Source organism: Acanthaster planci, linkage group LG09 (genome assembly GCF_054643075.1).
Source record: "Acanthaster planci isolate LZ-2023a linkage group LG09, COTS_SCS, whole genome shotgun sequence".
Taxonomy (NCBI): Eukaryota; Metazoa; Echinodermata; class Asteroidea; order Valvatida; family Acanthasteridae; genus Acanthaster; species Acanthaster planci.
Genome location: NC_141785.1, coordinates 8,621,390 through 8,634,121, shown reverse-complemented (window position 1 = coordinate 8,634,121; position 12,732 = coordinate 8,621,390). Strand labels below are relative to the sequence as shown.

Sequence of the window (12,732 nt, the reverse complement as noted above, 5' to 3'; positions counted from 1 at the left end):
GCAAAGAGTTTTTAAAAACCAGAGCTCCTTTGCTTCGGTGATTATTACTTTTATTTATAAAGGGTGGCCTTATCAGTTACAAAACTGCTTTCCACGAGGGCCCTGATTTGATTTGAAACATAAATTGATTAATATGTGGTAATATTATAAATAATATTATTGAAGATAACCAAGTAAAAAAAACGGGTTAAGTTTTAAAAGAAGGGGAATAAACACTGTAAAGCACAGAGAACAACTAAATCTAGCAAATAAAATGTTAAAGGCAATACATTATAATGAATAAATATTACAAACCACAATACAAAACATTAAAATTCCGTTCGCCCGGGATGTAAAATACAAAATAAATATATTTAAGAATAAAAGTGGAGTAAAAACATGGAGTACCGGTGAAATACGGAAATCAAAAACGAACTTCAAAACGAGGGATAAAAAAAACAAAACAGATAAATATCTTTAAATACCACGTGACAAAAATAACTCAGAAGAAACTGTTAAATATGTTAAGTTGATAAGTTGAAAACTCCCTCAGAGTTCGTAAAAGCAGGAAACTGCTGTGAAAAGTTTGATTCAAAATAACGATATCCGAGACTCGGGCAGCGTTTTTACTTCTCATCTTGGACTTGCTCTGTTATTTGGGCCGGTAGTCATCAGGCGTCTATACGACAAGTGACTGAGGAAACCAGAGAAAGTCATCGCCTTTCACATTATGTCAGGCCTGTTGCCCAAGATCTCCATACATACTAACTGGTGGTCACGTCAAAGGCTGAAGTTCGTAGGTGGCGTCTCAAGTCCCAAAATATTAGAATTAATTTCCTCGTTCAAAAGTTATTGATTGTGTTATCCAAATCATGAGCTCTGAATCACCATTGGCTGTCGTATTATGAATGTTACAGGCCGTGGAGTTAATATTCTACGCCAGCGTATGCATCTTTAACCCGTAAATTCTTTAGTTATGCAACAACTCGACTCCTTAACTGGTCGCGAAATGTTTTTAGTAGCGCTGAATTTTGAGTCTCAGTAACCGAACTCGAAGCAATCGTCCTGGCCCAAGTGCACGGACAATTCAGACTTAAAAGAAGTCTTTGTTGACAAACAGAAGTTGGTTAAGAATACGAGTTTCTTTTATTCTCAAAACTTCGCCTCATGCCAAGCTCTTCCCAGTCAAACAGGGTGTTGGTGACGAATATCCTCCTGTTTGCCAACAAGTATTTCACCGCAGCAAAATACTTCACATATCAAGTATTTTCTCAACATGAAGACACTTCACAGGCTCAAAGCATCGAAACTGGTCTCATCAGACTTTAGCTCTCTGCTCGCAAAGTTCCAACTCGATTTCTCAACACACGTTCAGGGTTTTTATACTCTACAAATCTACTATATTAACATAGTTACTGAATGTAAGTCACAAGTAAATTATGCAGTAAGGTTACATCACCCTGCTCTAAATTGATGACTAATTCCATTGACCAATCAGAATAAAAATGATGTAAACACATGACTTATATCAATTTCTTAATAATGCTGAACATTTAGACACCACAACATCAAGAAATCAAAATATCAGGAATCAGGATAACGTGAAACCAAGCATCAGCATATTGCATGAGGATGTCACTTCATCAAGATAATGATGAGGCTAATTCGAAACTGTGCCTTTATTTTGATTTGTGTTTTCATTATTCACGCTATTAATATTACAACACTAAGAACTAACATTACAAGACGGTGTTTCCAACGTTATTCTCTAAGAATAATGCTCTGGAAATGCCGTTCACATTCCTGCGAAAGACAAGAGAAAAGAAAATGAGTGCAAAGTGGACGCGATTCATAAATAAAACAACATCCATATAATACTGCAACCCTGGGGAGGCAGGTCGGTCTTTGATAACACATCAATACAAACATCATGTCAGTTTGTTACAATTTACCATTTATCTGTGATTAAGCATGTTACCATTGTCTGTGATGACGCTTCCAATACATCACTTGGCAAAATGTAGCTCATTTCATCTGCTATGTGCGACTAAATTATTGGCTAACGTTTAAACGGTGTGTAATTGTTCCACTGAACTTTTTTGACCGAAATGAACGCAGGCTACATACAACCTTTCGTGCGGGCGCGTGACAGCTTGGAGAGTACTGCCGAGAAGCGGTTACATACCCCTTAAAAACAGGTAAATACGTCTGAAAGTTGTGTTGTGTGCGCAAATGATTCAGTACAAAGAGTGGGTCATGCGTCCATGCATCTAGAAAGTCTTTCAAAGTTATGTCATGTGACTTCGAATTGTCGAAATTGTTATATGCTGATTTCCTCATTAACATAAAACCGTCAGGATTCCTCAGGAATTGTTACTTGCTACCAGTCTCTACTTTCGGAGGATGTTTGTAAGACGTCTGGAGACTACGTACAAGAGGGGAACGAGTCTATGTGCCACCGCACTATATTGGTTGCCGAAATTACACTTTACGCGCCTTCCAGTCTCACCTGATCTTGGGTCGTAGTTGATCATTATTTTCCATCCTCTAGTACAGTTTGGGGAGGACTGGCTGGTATGTCTTGCTGAGTGAAACAACTTTAAATACACTCAGCCTGAATTTTGAAGGGCACTCACCCCACAAAGTCTTGCTCCCATTTTTTTAAACAGAGATTAGGGAATCGTGACCTCGGGTGGCTCCAAAGCGGGTACATCTACGAACTAAAGGTCGGGGTCTCCCTCCAGCCAGTTGTAGCTAACCTTGTAGCGCTGACGTCGAAATACTGCAGTGTTTCAATAGAAGATAACAATTAACATGTCATTCATATTTCCTTACCCTTTCATATCAGTGATCCTGAGTACTCTAACATCTATTACTCTGTAGTAAAACGACATGATATTGACTACATGTTCCAGATTTCACGCCTGATGTGAAACGGTGACGTAATTTCAGACAAGCAACGGCGTACAGCTTGTTTGGCGCTTAACGGCTCACTAAACACATCACAAAATCCAGTCCCTTTAATTTGATTGGAAAGTTTTTTAAGAGGTGTGGGAAAATTGCAAAGATTACCAAGGCAAGAAACCGCTTTGGAGAGTTTCAGTGAATGTTTTGTGTGAATGGCTAAGGGCGAATGTCACTCTTTTGTTCAAAAAGGAAATCACTCAGAGCCAGGGAATTATCGTCCACTCTCACCATCCATACCTCATCCATACCTTGTAAATTACTGGAGCACATCATCCATTCAAACATGGATCTAGAAAACTGGGATGCCTAAATGATCAGCAGCACGGATTCCGCGGGAACTAGTCATGCGAATCTCAACTTGCATTGACCACTGGTGACCTTACTAATAAGATCTTCAACAACAAAGGCCAAGTGGATGTAATTATTACGGACTTTAGCAAGGCCTTCGACTACGTTCCGCACGAAAGACTCTTAGCTATAGCCATTGCGGGAATAAATGGTTCAGTCCACACTTGGATTAGGACATTTCTTACTCAGAGATCTCAACAAGTTGTCCTACAGTGTGAAACTTCATCTTCCGTTCATGTATGTAACATCTGGCGTCCTACAAGGTACAGTCTTAGGCCCTATCTTTTCTATACGTGAATGACATCTCAAATGGAATTACATCGACAGTACGTCTATTTGCAGACGACTGTATCCTTTACAGACAGATAGACAACATCAACGATACCCAGGATCTTCAAAATGATATTAATTAACTACCTCTGCACATGGGAACAACGATGGCGACTGAAGTTCAACAAGTCTAAATGTTACACCATGCAAATTACCCACAAAAAGAAGCCAATTTAAGCAGAAAACAAGTTGGGAGATACGACACTTCAAACTGTAAACAACAGCAAATTAAGCTGGGCAACTCGTATCAAAGTATTAGGCAAAAGCTAACCAAATTCCAGGTCTGCTAAGTAGAAATCTGTACAGCCGTTCTTCCGAAGTAAAAGCGAGGGCTTATAAAACACTAGTCAGACCTCGTCTAGAGTACTGTTTATCAGTCTGGCATCCCCATCATAAGGAACATAAATTGCAACAGGAAGGGGTTCAACGACGATCTGCCAGATTTGTCCTCAACAACTACAACAACACAAAGAGAGAGAGCGTCACCAAAATGCTGTCTCAACTGGAATGGGAGCCCTTGGAACATCGTAGAGCTGCCCAGAGATTGACCCTCCTCAACAAATCTGTCAAAAAAATCGTTGCCATCAATACGGACTCATACGAAGTCAAACCATGGTCAAACCAAACCATTCAACAAGACAACAGGTAACAATCTCTTTCATCAAACCATCCACAAATAAAGATTGCTACAACAGTTCTCATTATTTCCAAGAAATTTTGCAGAATGAAATAATTACCACAACATGAATAAGCTGCTGTGCCGTCTTCTCTGCAGCAGGAGGGGAAGTTTAAGCCTTTTCTAGCATTGCTGTAACAAAGCTGGTCCTACTTTAATGTTGAATGGTAGTACGCCCTGGACAGCCTCAATCTTGTCGATGTGTTTCTTTGTATGCGGAGCCTATACAGAGCTACAATACTAAAGGTGGGGTCGAACGAGACTATTGAAAGCCTGGGCTTTTTAATGGACTGGAGCATTACTCGGGTTTCTAGGAAGGAAGAAGATGACACGTCCATTTACTTCTGCTGTGACAATATCTATATGTTGATTGAATCAACTTGATTCCGTTTCATGTCAAATGAAAGGGTAACACCAAGGTATTTATGATGGTTTGTTCCTGATAGCTTATTACCAGACAGTGAATAACTGTAATGAGTTGGAGACCGTTTTCTTGTGAACCGGATGATGCTACATTTCTCGGGTTTGAAGTTCATCTGCCAGGTCCTTTTCCATTTTTCAAGCTTATGGAGGTCTTTCTGGAGGGCAAGGCAGTCATTTCTGTCTTCAATAGGACAACAGATTAAGCAACCATCTGCAAACAGGCAAACCTTGGACGATATACCATCTAGAAGGTCGTTTATGTAACACAGGAAAAGGAGCGGCCCTAGCACTGTGCCCTGTGGAACACCTGAGGTTACAGGTTTGGACGATTTACCCCAAACAACAACAGTTTGTTCACGTTTTGTGAGAAAATCTGATACCCAGGAGAACAATAAGCCACGCAGACCATACAATTTCATCTTGTGAAGCAAGCGTCGACGTCTGTGGGGAACTGTATCAAATGCTTTGCGAAATCTAAAATGACGGCATCTATACTTGCTTGACTTTGTCTGCACCGCTAAAAATATGATGAATGGTAGATAATACTTAGGTTTCGCAGGAGCGATGCGACCTGAAACAGTGCTGGTGGTCGCTCAGGATATTAAATTTCTCAAGATGATTCATAACATGACAGTAAATGACGTGTTCCAATAATTTGCAGATCATGTGAGCGATGTGGCTGGGTCTTTCCTGCTACCCTTTTTATATAATACAAGTCTATACATTGGCACATCGCCAGTCCCTTGGAAGCTTCCCGATTGTGATGCTTTGGGTGAACAGGACCTGAAGCATCGAGCAATCTCTTCTGCACACATTTTCAGCACATGGGGGCTGATTACATTTGGTCCAGGGGCTTACATTGAGCCCTTTTAGAAGCTTTGTAATACCGGTACCATGCAAGCTATAATTGTGGGACTTGGTATTTCTGGGAATGGACTCTTCCCAAGAGGTGGGCTGTGAGAGGTGTCTTCCATGGTGAAGATTGACTCATAGTGTAAGTACCTCGGCTTTGCTGGATGCATCGCTCTCCAACGAACCTTGGCTCCAAAGTGCGGTGATACCACATGTGTCCCGTCTGCGGTGTTTGATGAAGCACCAAAACCTCTTGACATTTGTCTGTAGTGACTCAAAGATAGTTGAAGAGAGATACTCCTGTTCAGCCTTCTGTAAGACACATTGGACTTGTTTCCCGAGTGCTTTGTACCGTTTCCATAGTCGATCGGTGTTGGATGATTTTGCAGCACAGAAGGTCCTATTCTTCTTTCGTTTCGATCGTTTGAGTGATCTGGTTAGCCTAGCCAAGGAAGATTGAATATTGAAAACTTCAGCGAAGAGGGTACATGTTCATCAACTGAATCTCGTAGACCTCTCACAAAACTCTGCAAGTTTTTATTGATTGATTTTGGGGAGCATTTATTCTCAAAGCTAGTTCTAGACTGGTTCAAGCTTTCCTTTAGGCCATCCCTGTCTGCTTTGTGCCAATAATAAATCCGTCTTCTCTCACAACTCTGGACACAAGGTGTAGCTTCAGCATCTGCGGTGACTTTGAAATGATCTGAAATACCAGGCTCGGTCTTGAGGGGTTGGAAGCAGCATGGATTTAAAACACAAAACTTGAGGTTGAGGGTATTCTGCACATTAGGTGATCTTGTTTGCTTATTATGATTAGGCTCATGTGCAAATTAAACAAGGGAAAAATCAAGTAAATTCAGGGGCTAAGTCGTTAATTCAGCTGGGTGGTTGCATTCGGAGCTGAACTTTCGGCAAGGTACTTCCCAGTAGGCATCCGGCACATTAATATCACCCCAATCCAAACTGTAGGGTTCTTCTTCCAGTCCAATTTTTCCAGTGAATTTCGGAGTTGTTGGATAGGATCAGATCGTTGGTTAGGTGGATCGTAAAAACAGCAAATGTAAATTGGCTTCGTGTTGGCCATCTGGGTAGAAACTCATATCAACTCTGCCTTTACATAAAAAACTCAAGGTGGGTTGCGATCAAGTCTTTCCTTACAGCAATGGAGACACCACCTCCCATTTTCCCTTCTATCTTTCCTGTAGATTGTATGGTTATCTGAAATGCACTTATTAGGCTATCATTAATACCAGGTTTAAGCCATGATTCCGTCACTAAGATGATATGGGATTGGAATCCTTTACCGTCTCTACAATTGCCTCTTTCTTCCCAAGAAAGCCATTACAGTTTGTGATCATAAAACGCATGTTGGTGTTTATTTTGGAAGCTGTTTGCTTAGGGAGTTAACTGGCTGATTTAGGTACTGGGGAGGAAGTGGCTTTAAGCCTGCTGAATTTTCCTGAAGACTGAGTAAGCTTGTATTTAACAGGCTTGTGATCATAAAACTGCAGTGCAGTCGCTCAAGATGGAAAATAAGTTTTCATCAAAGAAACTGGATGAACTAGATTGCCAAAATAAACTGGAATTGAAATTGGGGATGCCGCAGGAGAGGCATGTCCATGATAAACTGGAGTGATCAGCAAGAATCCGATACATGTCCTCACTCGTGGGGATACGCTCGCGGTGCATACATACGTTACAGTGATCACAACATGCAACATTCTAGCCATATTTGATAGCTTTGTTGCAGATACCACATGGATACTTGCAGCCGGGTCCAGGGTTAGGATGAACATCACCAGACAAGGATAATATCACACGTACTTGACATCATAGACAGCTTACATGGGGATGATATGGAGTTATTTTTCATCAAAACTTTTAAGCGCGTACTGATGAGTGTGTAACTTAGGGAAAGAATGTCACATCCCACGAACACGTTTCTTTTGCCAAGCTTTTTACTAAGTGCAGGAGCAGTTGCGAGATTGCCTAAGAACGTAGGGACTGATGTTGTAAAAACACAATTTGTTCCCCACATAAATACTTGCAGCTAAAAACATTTGAAAACTGTTCAAGTTCAGCTAAGCACCGCATATCACTGTTATCAGAGACATCATCCTGGTCATGACTGCAAATAAAGATATGCCTGCTTGTCATGCTTGCAGAACACAAAATTGCATATCACGAAGGTAATTGAACAGGGAAAATTATTAGGAAAGGTCCAACCTGATACATATTGCTGGACGGTCAATACTGGGCTAGGGATACCACAGAAGTTATGATAAGTGTTGTGCAGACTTGTAGCTAGGAGCACACAGAGCACTCAGTAACACAAATGTCCATAAGTGTACGCCGAATTTTCCCGCCTTGCCGGCCGCCTTGAATGGTCCAATGTAGCCCAGGCTCAATAAAACGCTCTTAAAGAAGGTTGAAATATCCGAGACTACGTTCAAACGAGACACGATAAAAAAACTACTTCAACGACGTAAAAACTACAAGATCAGAAAAAAAGGAAGTAAGAATAAAAGTAAAAAGCTGCAAAATGATCGCAGCGGAATGAACAACACGTCCGTCGTCCGGTAACACACCCTTCATTTCATGTAAATATCTGCCACCTCGCGCCTGCACAGTACATCCCTGATGAGGAGATTATGCAGTATTCCACCAGAACCACACCAAAGCTGTGCGTGACTGGAGTTGCTGCTAAACCACTTGGCTACGAAAAGTAGTCTTACAGTAGCGTATACAAGAATTAGCTACACAGACGTCCCCGTCAGTGTGTTCCAAAGAGCCGGCCCAGGCGTAGCAAATCAGACTTCCAGATGCAGCCCGATCCCCTGCCATATGATTGGAATTATAAAAGACCTAAGGAGAAGAGACTCACTTTGTAATGTTAACCTATATAATACGGTCTGATCCACCCTTTAAGAAAAAAATGAAATATCCCTTCATTGATAAAAATGCTAAAAAAGCTTCATAAAGGACAAAAACAGGCTTGTGACCTTTGTCGGTCCCTTGCCTTGGAGGGATTTTGTGCGCTTAAGATACTCATCAAGCGTCTTAACGATACTGTCTGCTGTCAGGCGAATAACTGTGCACAGCAACAGTTTGAACTGGTTTAGATGCAGTGGAAAATTTGGATGGTCAAGATGGAGACAAGGTGTAACCGTCGGCAGTCCTCTGCATAAATTGCAAGTCAAATGTCGAAAGAGATGAACAGCGCCTCTCTGTGACTTGCGCAAGTAACATGCACAACTTCAGCGCCAACAACCGCAAAGGCAGTTTGCCATTTGCAGGAAGGGAACGAAGATACCTCAGGAAAGTCCCCGAGTCCCAAGTTGCCCTACACATTGTACTTGGGTTGTGGAGGACGGACATTGAAGACACTCTTAAAATATCTTGTCATCAATGGCACTGACCAACAGAAATACCATCAACGGGATCATGAGCGGATGAAATTGCTGATTGATAAACGTTAAGTGTTCGATATTGTTCAAGAGACTACATGTACGAAGAAATTCAAGGACATCAGCTAAAGACGCTTGAACTGAATTAAGGCGTCGCAGAAAACACCAGCTGTTCCGTCGCTTCCATGCAGAGTTGATTTGAGCATTGTCCCCTGGCGCCAAGAGAACAACATGACCGAGGCCACTCCATCTGAAAAACCACTTGCTGAGAGGGATCGCCTGATAGCATCCAGCCTGCTAATTGTAGGTCTTCCACACTGGATGGCCCTGATTGTTGTGATACAGGGACAGAATGTCAGGTCGACGAGGAAGTAAACCGGACTCCGTATGGCGAGTTCCAGTAAGCGAGGGTACCAAGGCTGTGTTTTCCACACAGACGCTATGAAAAGAACTGTGGCCCTGTCTACTGATATTTTTTGGAGGCAGCTAGGGAGAACAGCAACGGGAGAAACAGGTAGCACCCAGGCATCTACTTGCCACACCGGAGGATCTGGATGCCACGACACATGCTCTGGGAGTTGACTGTTCTGACGTGATGCAAATAGGTCGACTGATGGCTGGATGCCCATTACTTGAACCAATTTTGCGAACACCTCGAGATGCAGGTGCCATTCTATTCTGTCGTTGAACAGTCGAGACAACTTGTCTGCTGCACCGTTCTGTAGCCTTGGCAGATATTCTGCTACAAATGTTATGTTCCTTACTAAGCACCATGTCCACAATTGTACCGCTACGTTGGACAGTTCTGGGGAATGCGTACCCCCTTGTGCTTGATGTATGGCAGGGCTGTTATGCTGTCAACCTGGAGACGAATGCATAAGTTTTGGCGATGGCTTACCAATGACCAAACAGCATGAAAGACTGAGAGCAACTCCAGATGATTGATGTACAGAGATTGTTCCTCGACTGACCAGCGGCCCGGCATAGTTTTTCTCCAAAACAGGCACCCCGACCTTGGAGTGATGAATTTGTTTGGATGGTGATGTCTGGAAATGGGTCAAGCAGAGTCTGACCGTTCCACTGCTTAATACAGGCCAGCGTATCCATTGTCTCCAGTTTTAGTTGAGATGCATGCGACAAAATCACCCGAGTCTCGTAGGAACGTTGCCTGTGAAGGGCAATGTTCTTGACTTGTTGAAGGTGACTATAAAATAGTGGTGCGGGGAACACAGCTTGGATTGTCGATGACAGACGGCCGAGACGTTTTGCCAAATACCGCACTGTATAAAACTTTCAGTTCCAACACTTCTCGGTTGTGATTGATAACACCGAGTATTTTCCCTGCTGGCAAAGACAGAGTCATGGTTCTGGAATTGATGAGGAAGCCGAGATATGTCACCTGTTGCAATGGAACAGACTGCGATTTGTCGTGATTTGTCACAAATCCTACCTGCTGAAGAAGGTTGACTTGTCAGATTGCTCCTGCATTCGTCGGACGATTTGTCGAGAATCAGAATGTCGTCGAGGTAAAAAAAAAACCACAACAAATTCCCATCTGGCGGAGGTGTGAAGCAACCTGCTTGAGGACTTTTGTGAATGTTCTGAAAGTCTGGAGAGGCCGAACGGAAGGCAAGCAAACTGGAATACATGTGTCTGATCTTTCCAAAAGAAACGTAGATACTTGCAATGATCCTTGTGAAGTGGCATCATGAAGTATGCATATTTGAGATCTATTGACCCCAGAAAATCCCCAAGATGTAATAGATCTTTTACCAATTTTATCCCCTCAATCTTGAAGTGATGATAAGCAACGAAAGCATTTAGAGGATGCAAGTTTATTTATAGGCCGGAGTTCCCTGACTTCTTGGGGATTAGGGAAGAAATAAATTGGCCATCTACTGGTGCTTCCAGCGTAACGGCGCCATTCTGTAACTTCTGGGCCTCAGTATGAACAATATCTTGTTTGGTACTCTTTCCGGTAACTGAAATGGCGGCTGAAGAAAATCTATTCTGTGGCCTTGAACAGTCTGAAGAGCCCTACTGTCTTAAGTGAGAGTTCTCCATTGATGAATAAAAAATATGAGACGACCTGTCCGAGGAAAACAATCCACTTTTTTGACTTGTCTTCAGTGGTGCGGGTGGCCTTCAGCTTGCTTCGAGCCAGACCACATGGGCCGTTTGAAATTCCCGAAACAGGACGGAACACCACTTGAGTGCCCACTGTGAAAGGAGCGCCCACTGCGAAAGGAGCGTAACCCTTGGAAGCGTCGGTTAACTGCTGAGTAGTACGGGGACCCCCCCCCCTCCAGGAAAGGCTTGACGAAGAGGCCCCTTTGTGACCTTAGTTTTCAACTTGCCGGCTCTCTCAGCCTCCTCAATGTCTTTCAGAAGATTTCCTCCACAGAAAAACACCATAGAAGGAGCTTTCTTCTTCAGGGATTCAAATCGACAGTCCACAAGATCATCAAAGGCATGCTGACGAGCCAAGGCGTGGCTCTGACCAGCAGAGCCCAAGAGAATTAAAGCTGAGGTGACATATTCCTTAACCACAGCCTTGTCAACCCTATCGGGTCATGATGAAACAACAAGGGCATCAAAAAGATGAAACTTTAGGCAGTGCCGATTTCAGGAGACGACCATGGGCATCTTTCAGTCAGTCAACTTGTGGAACCAAGGAAGATCAAGTTTCTTTAAAGGTTGGTCTCACCTGGCTGGGAATTTCTGGTGCCTTGAAGAACTTTTCTTGCTCGGCTGGATGAGATTGTTGGCCAATTCTTCCTTCATTGCCTCATGGCCCAATATATTTGAGCGAAGCTCTCCCCACGATGACAAGACTCTGTCAGTAACTGGAGTACCAACTGACTTACGGTGCGGGATGCAAAAGCCCTCTTGACCATCCGGGATGCTAAAGTCATCGTCGACCACGTTAACTTGAATGCCGAATCTAAATGAACCTTACAATGTCGGAGTTGGCTTGCTTGTTCCCATCCAAAGATACCGGACTTCATAGGGGCCGTTGGGCCACGTGACTAACGACAGGATCTGTTGGACTGGTTGCCAGTGGCTGTTGTTGAAAAAGAAGCCACTGCTGAGCGGCAGGAAACCCAAACATGTAGGGCGACATACCGTAAAATGGCGGTTGTGTGGAAGTCACCATGATGGAATGCTGCCCTCTCGTGTCGGAAGACATGACCGGTAGATTCCAAATTGGCCGCGGCGGAGGCTGTCGGAAATTTATTCCCCGGAGGACCTGACAGAGAAGGGGCAACCCAAGGCGAGGTTAAACAGAAGCTGGCGCCTATTCTGAGTGAGGTACGGGCGAGGGGAGGCCAAAAGTTGACCGTCATACATAGTTTCAAACTGCGAATCGCGCGGCTGATGTGCTGAACTCCTGCCCGAGGCAAGGCAGCTTTTTTCCTGCAAGGTCGGTCAACCCTAGGCCGAAACCGACACGGAAACATTCCGAAGGCTGGAATCTCCACCATTAATAACACTTGAAACTGATTTATCCTCAAGAATTGCTGTGGTTTGGGTCGTGGACTGCTTCGCTTTTTTGCTAGAAAACATTGGAATCACGAAGGTATCGATAGATATGTCGATGTATGAAGAGTGGAGCGTGGACTACACGCGACCGTTTCAGACCGCACCACTTAAAATAAAGAGGTGGGGCTCATTTGCATTTTTATCAATGAAGGGATATTCCATTTTTTCTTGTAAAGGGTGGATAAGACCGTATTCTGTAGGGCAATG

The 12,732-nt window shown here is 43.2% G+C and overlaps 1 long non-coding RNA gene across 1 annotated transcript; it reads right to left on the bottom strand.

The window, feature by feature from the left end:
- Positions 1 to 43: 43 nt before the first annotated feature.
- Positions 44 to 12,315, bottom strand: LOC147798103 (uncharacterized). The gene is made up of 3 exons (XR_015426557.1): positions 11,690 to 12,315; positions 2,616 to 2,761; positions 44 to 1,782 (listed from the first exon to the last, which is right to left on the bottom strand). It is a non-coding gene; the product is annotated as an uncharacterized LOC147798103 (long non-coding RNA).
- Between the last annotated feature and the right edge of the window lie 417 nt (positions 12,316 to 12,732).